Below are 13,109 nucleotides of genomic sequence, written 5' to 3'. Positions count from 1 at the left end.
CTATATTCAGTCTAACATCACCATTTGCTGCCTGACCAGAGTATGTCCTTGGCAATGCCTGGCACAGTATTGGAGGATCATGGTTAAATCCTCCACAGAGCAACAAAACCACTGCTAACCTTCTTGGTGGCCCTGGGGAGCAGAATCGACCCCAAGGGAAGGAGGGTATTGATGGGCAGAGAGGAGGAAAAAGGAAAGGAAGTCACCTTGCGGGTGGGCCCAAACCTCTGAGACCAGCGTGCCTTTCCATGGGCCTGTCCTGATGCCTTCAGCCCATGTTAGGTAGCCAGGATGTTGGGGACGATTCCTGGATCTGCCTCGGTTTTCTTGGGCTGCCAGAGCCAATGTGGCCACTTAGGTGAAAGCCACACTTGTCTTTGTGTCCACGTTCACAGGGTGAGCAGGACCAGATCCCATGTGGTACAGTGGACAGGACCATCTTCAAGTGGCTGGTGAGCAGGCTGTGTGCACAGGGGGATACGACCCTGACCCTGAAATGCAGCGTTCATCCTCTGTCCTGTGTGCCAGAAGGCTTCAATCTCTGGTGAATAATCTCTTCCAAACTGCATCCCTAGCTGAAAATACAATACACAACTAAATATAGCTGCTGATGACAGCCAGGAGCAAGGGAAAGCCTCAAGTGTGGGATGACAGGGGGACCAGCAGATGGCATAGTTACTGGGCTGGGCTCCCACAGAGTTGATCATGGTTCAACTCCTGGATCCGGCGGCTTAAAACTCACACTGGGCATGTGAGCATGTGTGACCCAAATCCAAGAAGAAAATGGAGGGGAAGCAATTGTGATGTGGCCAACCCCTCCCGGGGGGGAGGGGAGAGTGATTTCTCACTTTCTATTTCTCTCTGTCTCTCTGGTGAGTGCATGTGCCTATAGCAAAAGTCTCTAAATAAATAAATAAATAAATAAATAAATAAATAAATAAATAAATAAATAAATAAATAAATAAAAATATATTCAAACACCGGGAACTACCACCAGGACCACATTCCCAAAGCCAGCTCAATTTAGGAGGAGGTGCAATTCAGTCAATCTCAAAGTGGCCACAATCAATCTATGTACATATGCAAGTGGTCTTAAAGCTTCTCGGGAAATGTGTATTATGAAAAAGCTATGTATGGATTCCAAAAACTTTTTGTACCAAAATAAACCCATACTTTTTTTTTAAGAGGTTTTTTTGCTATAGGGCGTGTGCGCTCGCCAGACAGACAGAGAGAGACAGAGAGACAGAAAGCAAGAAATCACCCCCCAGGGGGGATGGCCTTACTGCAATCCCTTCTCCTCCATTCTCCTCTTGGGATCTTGGGCACACACGCACATGCGCCCGGTGTGAGTTTTAAGCCACCGGGTCCGGGATGTGAACCGCAGTCGACTACATGGGAGTCCAGCGACATAACCATTACACTAACTGCTGGTCCCACCCATACTTTAATTCTACTCTTTAACAAACTTTCTGAAGTCCCCTTTTGTATGTGTATATGTGTGGATAGGGAGAGAAAGAGAAAAGGAGAACGGCCTGCCCCAACACTGCCCCCTTGATTCGAAGCCCAGCTCTGGGCCCAGACAGTGGTGTAGGGTAAGCCAGTGCTCTGCAGTGCTATGCCCACGTGGGAAGGCCCTGGTCTCCCTCCCAAGGCCTCCCTGTACACCCAGCAAACATGCATGTGTCCCTAATTCAGGCTGCCTGAACCGCAGATCCAAGCATGAAGATACAGTGAGGGTTTTTCTCTTGCACACATTCTCTCTCTCGGGAGAAACAAATGAATAAACTTTAAAATCACACACAGGGACCAGCAGTTAGCGTAATGGCTATGTCGCTGGACTCCCACGTAGTTGACCACAGTTCGCATCTCGGACCCGGTGGCTTAAAACTCAGCCGGGCACGTGTGCGTGTGTGCCCAAGATCCTGAGAGGAGAATGGAGGAGAAGGGATTGCCGCGTGACCATCTCCCCTGGGGGGTGATTTCTCACTTTCTGTCTCTATGTCTCTCTCTGTCTGTCTGGCGAGCACACGCGCCCTATAGCGAAAACCTCTCCAAAAAAAAAACCACACACACACACACAAAATTTTGTTGAAGCCTACCTCTGATTGAAGGGCCCAAGAAACTTGAGATTCTGTGAAACTACATTTTTCCTCTCCTCCAGGAAGGCTTCTTTACATCAGAAGCACAATTATCCCAAATCTCAAGAGATCAGAAGCTGGGTGGCCTCAGGAAGTTTCTGATCACCTCTAAAGGACCAAGATACTGAAAAAGTAACTCTTCTCATTGTTGGCCAGCCAATGATTAAGAACTTAAGGCACCTGTAGGAGATTAGATGGTCCTGATTTTCCATCTCACTAGCCCAGGATCCTGGGGAGACAATATGTGGAGAGAAACACAGAAGGCTGGGCTCTTGCTGGGGAGGAGCTTGCTATGAGGCCATGGACCACCTCAGCCAGCTCAGCCCTCTCGCCTTTCAGTCTGGGAATTATAAGACACTCCCTGACCACGTGGCCAGGATCTGATGAGGCTGCATATGAACAACTACAGATCAGTGAGCACCAAGAGCCCCTGCAGGTACGGAGACGGTGCCAGTCAGACAGTTGAGTACAGCTGACCAAAGCATGAGCAAACCAGTAAGTTACAATGTAGGACAAGTACCACATTCAAAATAGGAACAAAGGAAAAGGAGAAAACGAAAAGGTGTTATGTGCAAGAAATACAGATGTATTGCGGGGGCAAGCTTTATTCTAGGGCCGTCAGACAAGATCCTAAAGAGCAAAATCTTGACTGGCTATGCATGGAGTGTGGAGGGGTGTTTTAGCTAAAAGGAAAGGCATCTGCAAAAGCACAAGCATGATGTCTGTGAACACACTTAGAGACTACAAATCTATTTTTCCAACAGTACTTCCCAGTCTGCAATGCACCACAGTTTCAAAGGGCTCTAAACCATGTTTTCTGGAGCCAGCAGGTGGTCCGGTGGCTAAGGGCACTAGACCCCCACATGGCTCACCAGGGTTCGAGTCCCAGATGTGGCAGCTTGCTTTCTCATTCTCATTCTCTCTCTCTCTCTCCCCCGCCCCCCGTCAAATGAAAATAAATAAATAAAGTTAAATAAAATCATTGTTTAAAAAAGTAAATAAATTAAAAATATTTTCCAGTTTGATCTTCACATATAAGGAAACTGTACCTGTCAGAACCTCCCCACTCTTCAAGCACCAACTACTTATAAGGCAGAATAACACTGTGATCCATAGCTCTCTGTCAATCACACTGCCTGTCTCCTCACTAGCTGTGTGACTGGGACAAGTTATTTTCCTCTCAGAGCCTCAGTTTTCATGCCTGCACAATGAGTACAGTACTTGTACTGACCAATGGTTGTTCTGAGAGTTGAATGAGAGAGGAGAGAGAGAGAATGAAGAGAATTAAATGAAAACATGCAGTGGTTAGCATGGTGCCCAGCACACCGTAAGCAATGGTTCAATAAACACTACTGATAATTAGAGCACTGTCACTGAAATGTAAGACTGCTATCTGAGTGATCCTGGGCAATCTGGTGTGATCTTGTGACCTTAGTCTTTCAGAACTTCAGTTTCCATGTTTGTAGAACAACTTGGTAGGATTGGGTCACCTTTCAATTTCCCTTCATCGCCAACATTCTACAATTCTAAGCACATTAAAGCTTGTTATAAAGCATCTCAAAAATCACCCTTCAACAAAAATCTTTCTGAACACTTGACCTGTCAAGCACTGCCCTAGAAACAGAAAATTCCCTTGAGGACCACAGAGTTTGAAGAGGTGGGTAGACAGGCCGGTGGGCATTACAGAACAATGGGATCAGAGCTATGTGTGGGGTCACAGATTGAGTTATGCAATGGGCCAGAAATTACCTCAAGCTTCAGAGATTCTCCAAGTATAGTACCTGGAACAGCAGCATCAGCATCACCTGGCAGTTTATTAGAGATGCAAATTAAAGACCTACCTCAGACCTACTAAGTCAGAAACTCTGACAGTGGGGCCCAGAAATCTGAATATTAACGAACCCATAGTCTGAGAACTGCTGCTCTAAGATACCAGATGAAGTCTCTGTGTAGGATTAGCTCTTGTTAGCAGTCAGCTTTCTTCATCTTAAATCATGAAAATCTGAGGGGAGAGAGTATAAGCAGCTCTCTCAGCTCCCCTATGCCCTGATCTCTTGCCCTGGCCTTTAGGGTGGCCACTTACGAAGCTGAAGACTGCTGCCAGGTCTAGACTTTCTGCATTTCCACCCTCCATCTCTTTACCAGGTGGTTCGTTCCCACAGCCAGACAAAGCTAGGCCCAGAGAACATTACCCCCCTGGAAGGATCTGAAAACCAGAATTATTGCTGGTGTCTCTCCCAACTCACAATCCAACAGCAGGCAGTCTCTGTCACCCTAGCCCTGTACCCCTACTCCTGCTTCTAGAAACATTGGTCATAGAGGTTTGCATGACTGCCCACTGTCACTCCACACTGGCCTGTCCCTTTTGTGCTAACTAGAGGGAACAAAACAAAAAAAATGTGTATTTTGTTTTTGTGGTCTCTTTTTTTTCTTTCCTTTTTTTTTCAGATTGAGCAGGGCACTTTTTTTTTTTCTAATTTAGAAGGATTTTTTTCTACATCTGAATATTTTTCCATCAGGCTGCAAGTGCTTTCAGACATGTAGAACAATCACAAAAATTCTGGACCCAGACAACATCCTGGACAAGCCGGCAGTACTGCAGCAGAATGAATGTGCTCTGAAGATCTTCTGAGCAGAATCCTCCTCCTCCATCCCAGCTCTCAACCTCTCCTGCTAATCCATGGCTCCTTCTGTCTCACACCTTCAGTGAGAGCCAGCGAGCTAGTCAGGACTATTTTTGAGGTATAAGGCAGCACCCCGGCTGAGGTTCTACAGAGCGAGCTTTTTTCACAGCAGACAGGATGACCGTCCTGCCCTCCCGGCAAAGCCTGACTGCCAGGTGCTTCTAAACATCATGCTGTGGCAACCCTATGGACCCAGCCACACTTGCTGACCCACACCTTCCATTCCCCTCATCTATAATTCAGGAGAAGAGAGGACGCATAACAAAGACAGAGAAAGAGTGACTGTGATGTAACAAGTGGTAGCAAACACAACAGACCTCCTTTAACATTTTACCTCTCTGTCCCCTGGACAGCGGTCTTATGAGCCAACCTCAGTCTCTGGGGAATAAAAAGAGGTAAGGACTTCAGATTCGTGACTAAATGATCAGCTTAGGCTGTTAATAACCTTTGCTCCAACCAGGATGCTGAAGCCACATCTCTGCCACCTCTCACCTCATCTCATTTTAATTCCCTTCGAATACTTAAAGACACTTGAACTAAAAAATGAGATGACCATTCAGCCATGTTCCACAGCTAAAAGGAAGTCTTCTCCTCACACAAGAAACAGAATTGTTGGGGCCAGCAGAGGCCGTGGTGGTTAAGGGCGCTGGACTCCCACATGGCCAAGTCCCTGACCTGGTGGCTCGCTCTCTCTCTCTCTCTCTCTCTCTTACTCTGTCCCTCTCCGGTGAAATTAAAATAAATAAAGTTATAAAATAATTTTAAAAAATAAAGAAAGAAACAGAATTGTCAGGCAGCCCCCATTGTGCAGCAGTTAAGCCCTGTGCATACAAAGCCAGATTCCACACGCTGAACCATGGTTCAAATTCTGACTATAGTGACTTGAAAGATATGCTGGGACATATATTTGCATGCCCAAAATCCAGACAGGATGGAGAAACAGAGAACGGGTTACAACACAACCATGCCCCACTGAGGGGTGATTTCTCTCAGTCTCTCTCTTTCTCTCTAGCAAGTACATACATCCTCCAGCAATTAAAAATTTTTAAATATAAAAAGAAATCAAATTCTTGATTATTAACATTATGTTCTAAATGTGAGCTATTTATTTCTGATAAAGTTCTTAAATTTGTAATAGGGGATGGGAGGGAGGAGATCAGGGGAAAAAAAAAACATTACATTTAATAGACACAAAAATGAAAAGTTATCTGTTGATGACAACATATATTGCAATTCTTTGACTTGACTAACAGGCACCATATTCACACTGGAAAAAAACCATGTCATACACTATAAAGATGTACAGTGATTAAATATAAATAAAAATAAATTTAAAAAAAGAAAAGAAAATTTGTCCTAGAGTTTCCTTTTTCTCCATTTTCTCCTTTTCTCTCTTTTTCCTTCCTTTTCACAGACTTCCTTTATTTATATCCTTTCTTCCCCTTCTTCTTTCTCAGACTAAAGAAATACACAACTTTGAATGGGAAGAGTGATTATACACAGATTCAAGTGGCTGAACTTTTATGCATTTCTTTCTCTTGAAAGAAAGACATTCCTGAGAAGAGCTAATAAAGTCCTATATCTCTGATGACAGTGATGCAGCAGTGCCAACAAATTATAGTGTTCAGGAAGTTTGAGAGACTGAAAAGAAATGCACAACGTGTAACACCAAATTTGCCTGTCAAGGGTTTTTTTTTATTATTATTACTGCTTGTTTCATTTTATTTTATTCTTAAAGCTGATGTTTGTAGCGATTTGCTTCACTATAGGAGACTCCAGATCCAAGAACACTGATTTACAACTTCAATCATCACCTGACAAATACAGCCCTTGCTAAGTGAGAGCTGATCCATAACAGGTATTTCAAATTTTCATAAGTCACAACATATCAACCCTGAAGTGGAGAGTTTCATTCACAGGGAACAATTTTCTGAAATCAGCAAATATTTTTTATAAAGAAAGTTTAAAAAAAAAAAGGGAGGGGGGAGAACCTCCAAACCTCCAATAAAGATAACTTTATACCTGAATATAAGAATTTCTAGGTTTAAATATGATGAGCTCTGTGATTTTTATTATTTTTATTATACTTTTCTCCTACACACTGAGTTTAACTCTGTCTTCCCTGCCCAGGTAGCTATCCAGGAGCCAGTGTGGGCAGGCTAGCAGCCTTTCTGGAATACCCAGGGTTACCTGTAAGTCCCATAGCTCCCAAGGGCTGCTGGCTTCTTATTGTCACAAAACATTGTGTCTGAGCTACTCTGACATCTTTTGTCAAGTTTTCCTGGATATGAGACCATTTCAGCACTGAATCATTACCTCAGCTCTATTGTATATAAGATATAGTAATAATAATAATAATAGCTACTGCTGCTGCCCAAACTATTAATTCCTAAGACTAATATAGAAGTACAAAGATTAAAATGTCACCCTTTTAGGAAAAATTCTCTTTTCTGTTTAAGTCTTCCTACTACTTTGTTTTGTTTTGAAAACCTAGTATTTTTACTTAAAAAAAAAATTCAATGGTACCTGGAAAATTTATGCAGTTACCAGTGAAATTACTAGGTAATTTCTAGTTTAATAAAAAGAGAGAGAGAGACAAACATTTGAACAAAAAAGATTTATTTTTGAAGATACTTTCCAAGTTACTCATCTTGAATATATTGAATATATGTTTGGTACAGAATATATCTTTGTTCTTTAAAAGAAATGTATTCTATAAAAGTGAAGTGTTTTAGCATTACTAGAATAGTTCACTATTTTATTTTGCAAAAACTCAAATGAACTTGGAAAATTCTCAGGGTAGGTCTTGGGTTTTAGTCTGTTTAGAAAAGTCACTATTGTTCTAAATGGAAAGGTATAAAAATTCAAATATTCAAAATTTAAAGCAAACAAAAAACATGGGTACTTCTGTGCCTTCAAGTTAATTTTGGGGGAAAAATAATCATTGTGTTATTTATCATATGTTAAAGAGCAGCACCTAATGGTAAAATCAAGTATTGCAGGTTAGCTCTCTCAGGCATTGGAAATATGCCCGGCAAAGTAAGCCTTAAGGACTAGTTTTGAAAGCTTTGAATATAGAAAAAGCGCATTACCAAAGTGAAGTGTGTTTCTTCATCTAGAATAGGTAGAGATAAAGGAAGTGATAATAGAAAAATGCTGCCAAGTGTCCTGTAGTTCACAAATAAGTGCAAAAACATACCCACTATATCTCTAGGAGCCCACAGACCTGACCGCCAAGTTATCACTCTCATCATATGATATTTTCAACTCGTTATTTGATGACTTTTTAATGTATGTCCAAGTACATTTTATAGAATCAGTTGGAAAAATGAGATTTGATATAAAGCCAATTTTACTAAATGGCAATGATTTTATAAAGTAGCAGATATTGATACCATCAATTACTCATGAAAATAGAAGGATAGGAAAAGGACAATGCAAAATTACACATAATCTATTTTATTTGTATTGGGCTTTGAAATGCAAAGGCACAATTTCACTGCACACAGAAATTGTCAAACCCACAAAATTTAGTGATAAAAATCAGTAAGATCATTCAGACTCATAAAAAATTATTTGATGCGTTTATGTTTTTAAAGGGCTTTGTCAACTCTTACTAATACTCACAGTCTACACAATAACCATTTTGAATAAAAAGACCTGTTTAGCAAGTAGCTCACCACTGCTTGATTTGCAAAATAGACTTTAAGTAGTGAATCTATCAGTCAAAAGGTTAGGATGACTTTTGGATATGAACGGAGATACTTAGATATGTTCCCACTCTAATTCCATGCCCAGCTTCTCTTCTAAATTGAGTGTTGGCAATCAAGTGAGCAGAAGTTAAAAGAGTAGAACCCTGACTTCACAAATAAACACCGAGGGATTATAAAGAGCTGAACACTAGAGTCCTATGGAGTCAACAGAGCCCAAACCAGAAACCAAACTTTCTCACTTTCAAAGAGAATTTTATTTTCTTCTAAATTATGGTGTTGAATTTAGAGTGCACTAAACCCGGCTTACAGTGCTATTTTGTGAGTATCCAAAGGAAAGAAATGCATCTAGATGAGGGGTGATAAATAGATTATGTATTACTCATCTGTTGCTACAGAATGAATTACAACAGCAGCTTAAAACAACATACATTTGCTGTCTTGCAGTTTCTGTGGATCAGGAGGCCAGGAGTGGCTTAGCCAGGTCCTCCATGAGGCTACGGTTAAAGTACTGTCAAGGCTGGGTTCCCAATGGAGCCTTAACGGGAGAAGAATCAGCTTCCCAGTGGACGCGGTTGTACAGAGCAGTTAGTTCCTTGGACTGAAGACTACAGGACTGAAGGTCTCAGCTGGCTGTCATCCAGATGCCACTCTTAGTTCATTGCCAGGTGGTCCTTTCCATGGGCAATCCCAAATAGCAACTTGCTTTTTCGAAGTCAGCATAGAAAAATGTTGCAAAACAGACATTACAATCTGATGGAATGGAATCAGGTACTTGTAGAAGCACACATTCCATCACCTTCGTGGTGTACTGTGGGTAGAGGCAAGTCCTACATCACTGCCCCGCTGAAGGGGATAGGATGAAATAGGATGTGAACGGCTGGAGATGAGGACTGGACATGGGGCAGTCTTGGAATCTTTCCCACAAGGGCTACCAGAAAGCCAACGCCAGTTGATTGGGGCAGCTACCCGGAGTGTGACATCGGCAAAGACTCTGAGCCTCATCTTGGTCATTCGTGCAGCAAAATGTTTTGTAAAAAATATGTACCATATCCTCGACAAGGAGAGAAATGCAGTAGGGGAGATAGAAGAGAACAAAACAGATGCAGGCCTACCCGAGTTTACACTGGAGTAGTTGGGAGACTGAGAAATAAATAAATATATAAATATGTAGCATCAGAAGGTTCACGAGGGCTTGGAGAGAAACATGTCAGAGAACTGAAGAGGTTTTGCAATCTGCTCAAGCAGAGACCGTAGAATCTCTCACTGCGGAGACTGTGGATCCCTCACTACAGAGACCGTGGATCTCTCACTGCAGAAATCCTGGAATCTCTCACTACAGAGACCATGGATCTCTCACTGCAGAAACTGTGGAATCTCTCACTACAGAGACCGTGGGACCTCTCACTACAGAGACCATGGGATCTCTCACTACAGAGACCATGGGATCTCTCACTGCAGAGACTGTGGGATCTCTCACTTCACAGACTGTGGGATCTCACTGCACAGACTGTGGGATCTTTTACTGTGGAGACCATGGATCTCTTACTATGGAGACTATGGATCTCTCACTGCAGAGACCATGGAACCTCTCACTACAGAGACTGTGGATCTCTCACTGCAGAGATGTGGAATCTCTCACTGCAGAGACCATGGGATCGCTCACTTCAGAGACTGTGGATCTCTCACTGCAGAGACCGTGGGATCGCTCACTTCAGAGATTGTAGATCTCTCACTGCAGAGACTGTGGAATCTCTCACTACAGAGACTATGGATCTCTCACTGCAAAGACCATGGAATCTCTCACTGCAGACACCATGGGATCTCTCACTGTGGAGACTGTGGAATCTCTCACTGCAGAGACTGGAATCTCTCACTGCAGACTCTGTGGAATATCTCACTGCAGAGACTATAGAATCTCTCACTGCAGAGACCATAGAATCTCTCACTGCAGAGACTATAGAATTTCCCACTGCAGGGACTGTGGGATCTCTCACTGCAGAGACTGTGGGATCTCTCACTGCAGAGACTATGGTGACACGAATGCCACGACTAGCTGAGATGGCAGCCATTTCATGAGTCCCACTGCAACCATCAATGAGGTTCCATGGTCTTTCTATTAACAGTTTTCATCTTCCATGGGTATACTTTACATAAACACAAGAGCCATGGGACCAGCAGATGGCGTGATGGTTACATCGCTGGACTCCCACGTAGTCGACCACCGTTCAAGTCCCAGACCTGGCAGCTTAAAACTCACACCAGGCGTGTGTGTGTGTGCGTGCCCAGGATTCCGAGAAGAGAATGGAGGAAAAGGGATTGGGGCCTGATCATAACCCCCGGGAGGGGGGGGATATGATATCTCACATTCTGTCACCCTGTCTTTCTCTGTCTCTTCAGTAAGTGCATATGTCCTATAGCAAAAATCTCTCCTTAAAAAAAAAAAAGGAGCCAATCTGTTAAATGTTACTGATGTTTTTAATTTTGTAAGCTAAATTTTTCTTCATTTTTATACATTTCTCCTATATTCAAAATATTTGATGATAATTCACAATGACTTATATAAAAAAGCAACTTGTTTTCTTTATAATTCCCCTCAGGTAAGTCTAATTTACCATCTTTTTTTTTTTTAAGTTCATTTATTTCATGAGACAGAGAGACAGAGGTATCCCCCAAAGGGTCTTGCTATGCCATGATTCCACCCCACTTCTAGCCAGCATGATCATGTTGACCGGGGATCTGAACCCCAGATCTTCCCATATGGCTCCAGTATCAAACAGCAGTGCCCTACTGCTTGTGCCACCAGGACTGGTCCTAATTTATCATCTTGACCTACAACAAGTTATTGATTTATCAAGGTGAATTTCTATCTGTTGTTAGCTATAGAGTTCCCACTTATGGTTGAGCTCCCTTAATTTTGCCAACCGCTGGCTCTTTTGCAAGCCTCACCAATGATTCAGTGAAAACTGTCTTCAATGGGTGTGAGGAAGGGGTATGAGTTTCACACAGCATATATTTTACCATTCCTGTTGTCGATGCTTCTACTTTCAGACCTAAAACAGACCACGTATTTAGAAAGAAGAATACCAAATCCATGTGGAAAACTTGGTTGAGGAATTTACAGTCACAAATACGCTTCTCCACTACCTTAACTAGGATAAACAGAACTCATCTCACATTACCACGATCACAAAAGTAAACTGTAAAAAGTTGTAAAATATTCATACCAGACTGTCAGCGTGCTCAGGATTTTAATGCTAACCTTCCTATGCTTAACTGTAGTTATTCAACAAACATCTTCCTTTAACTCTTTCTTTCATCTACATCCTGCCATAGTTTGAATACCCTACAGGAGCTTATGCTAACAACTGGACTGACATAAGCTTCATAATCCACTAATTTTGCTGACAATCGTTGATAAAGAATCATTTCAAAGAAGTTTGCCTGTTCATCTTTCCTTAGAAAAGCTTTAAAAATAGAGTGTTTAAAGCAGAAAACATTAGATCCCCTGGCTGTCTAAAAACATATCTGATATGGGCCGGCCCCGCAGCCCAGCATTCAGGTGCTGCAGAGGAAGTTGGGTCCCACGTGGCTGGTGAGGTATGAGTCCCAGTTGGGTGACTGATAAATAAACCAGACAGGTGTGCATGCACGTACCTACTTACCCAACATTCATACATCCTAACAGGATGGAGAATTAGAGGTAAAAGCATTTCAGCATTATCAGGCCCCATGTTTGAGAGGGTGCCTTCTCTGTCAATCTGTCTGTCTGTCTCTCGCATGCACATACTCTCTGGCATAAAATTTTTTAAATAAATAAAAATGAAAAATATCTGATAGAAACATCCTCAAATCTTCAACTCAAGTGGAATACAATGTACTTTAAAAAACAATGTATTTATTCTTTTTTAAAAACATTTTTAGTTCAATATGTCTTTTCCCAACGAAAAATATTTTATTCTGATTTCAAATATTGGTTTTGTTGGTTAATTGCATCTAAAAATAAACATCATTCCATTTATCTATAAGTTCAATTTAGCCATTCTTTAGATAAGATTTTTCTTTTTATCTTTTTCTCTGTTTTCACTAAATATCTGTAAGTTTTTCAGCCCCGTAACTCAGTACGGATGAAAAATTTCAAAACATGTTACATTGGACCAATGCTAATATCTAAATAAATAGTAGGTAATCTAGTCATATAATGTTTAGCAGAGATAAGACTCTTAGTTATAGAATAACAAAATGTATCCTAAAAATGTCAATGTTTTATATACGAAAAGCTTCTTAAGAAACTAGCTATAGATATTTTCTCACAATCATTCTTTTGTATTTCCATTGAAAGGTTCTTCTTGGCTAGGTCCCTAGTTTGGTCTTGAACATACAGCTGCCTCTATCCCTGTCTTCAGGAATCTCACAGTCTAGTATGACTGGCTGCTTCCAATACACACATTTCAGACATATATTTCTCATTACCTAATGTGTCTCCCAAAGCTGTATTAAAACTCATCTTTAATAAATTTAATCTTTTTTAAAATTGAGTTTCTTTTTTTAAGTGTATTTATTTATTCTTGAGAGAA

Source organism: Tupaia chinensis, unplaced genomic scaffold, assembly GCF_000334495.1.
Source record: "Tupaia chinensis unplaced genomic scaffold, TupChi_1.0 Scaffold000341_1, whole genome shotgun sequence".
NCBI classification, from domain to species: domain Eukaryota; kingdom Metazoa; phylum Chordata; class Mammalia; order Scandentia; family Tupaiidae; genus Tupaia; species Tupaia belangeri.
The sequence above is the reverse complement of the archived record's forward strand: the minus strand, read 5'-3'. Positions refer to the sequence as shown.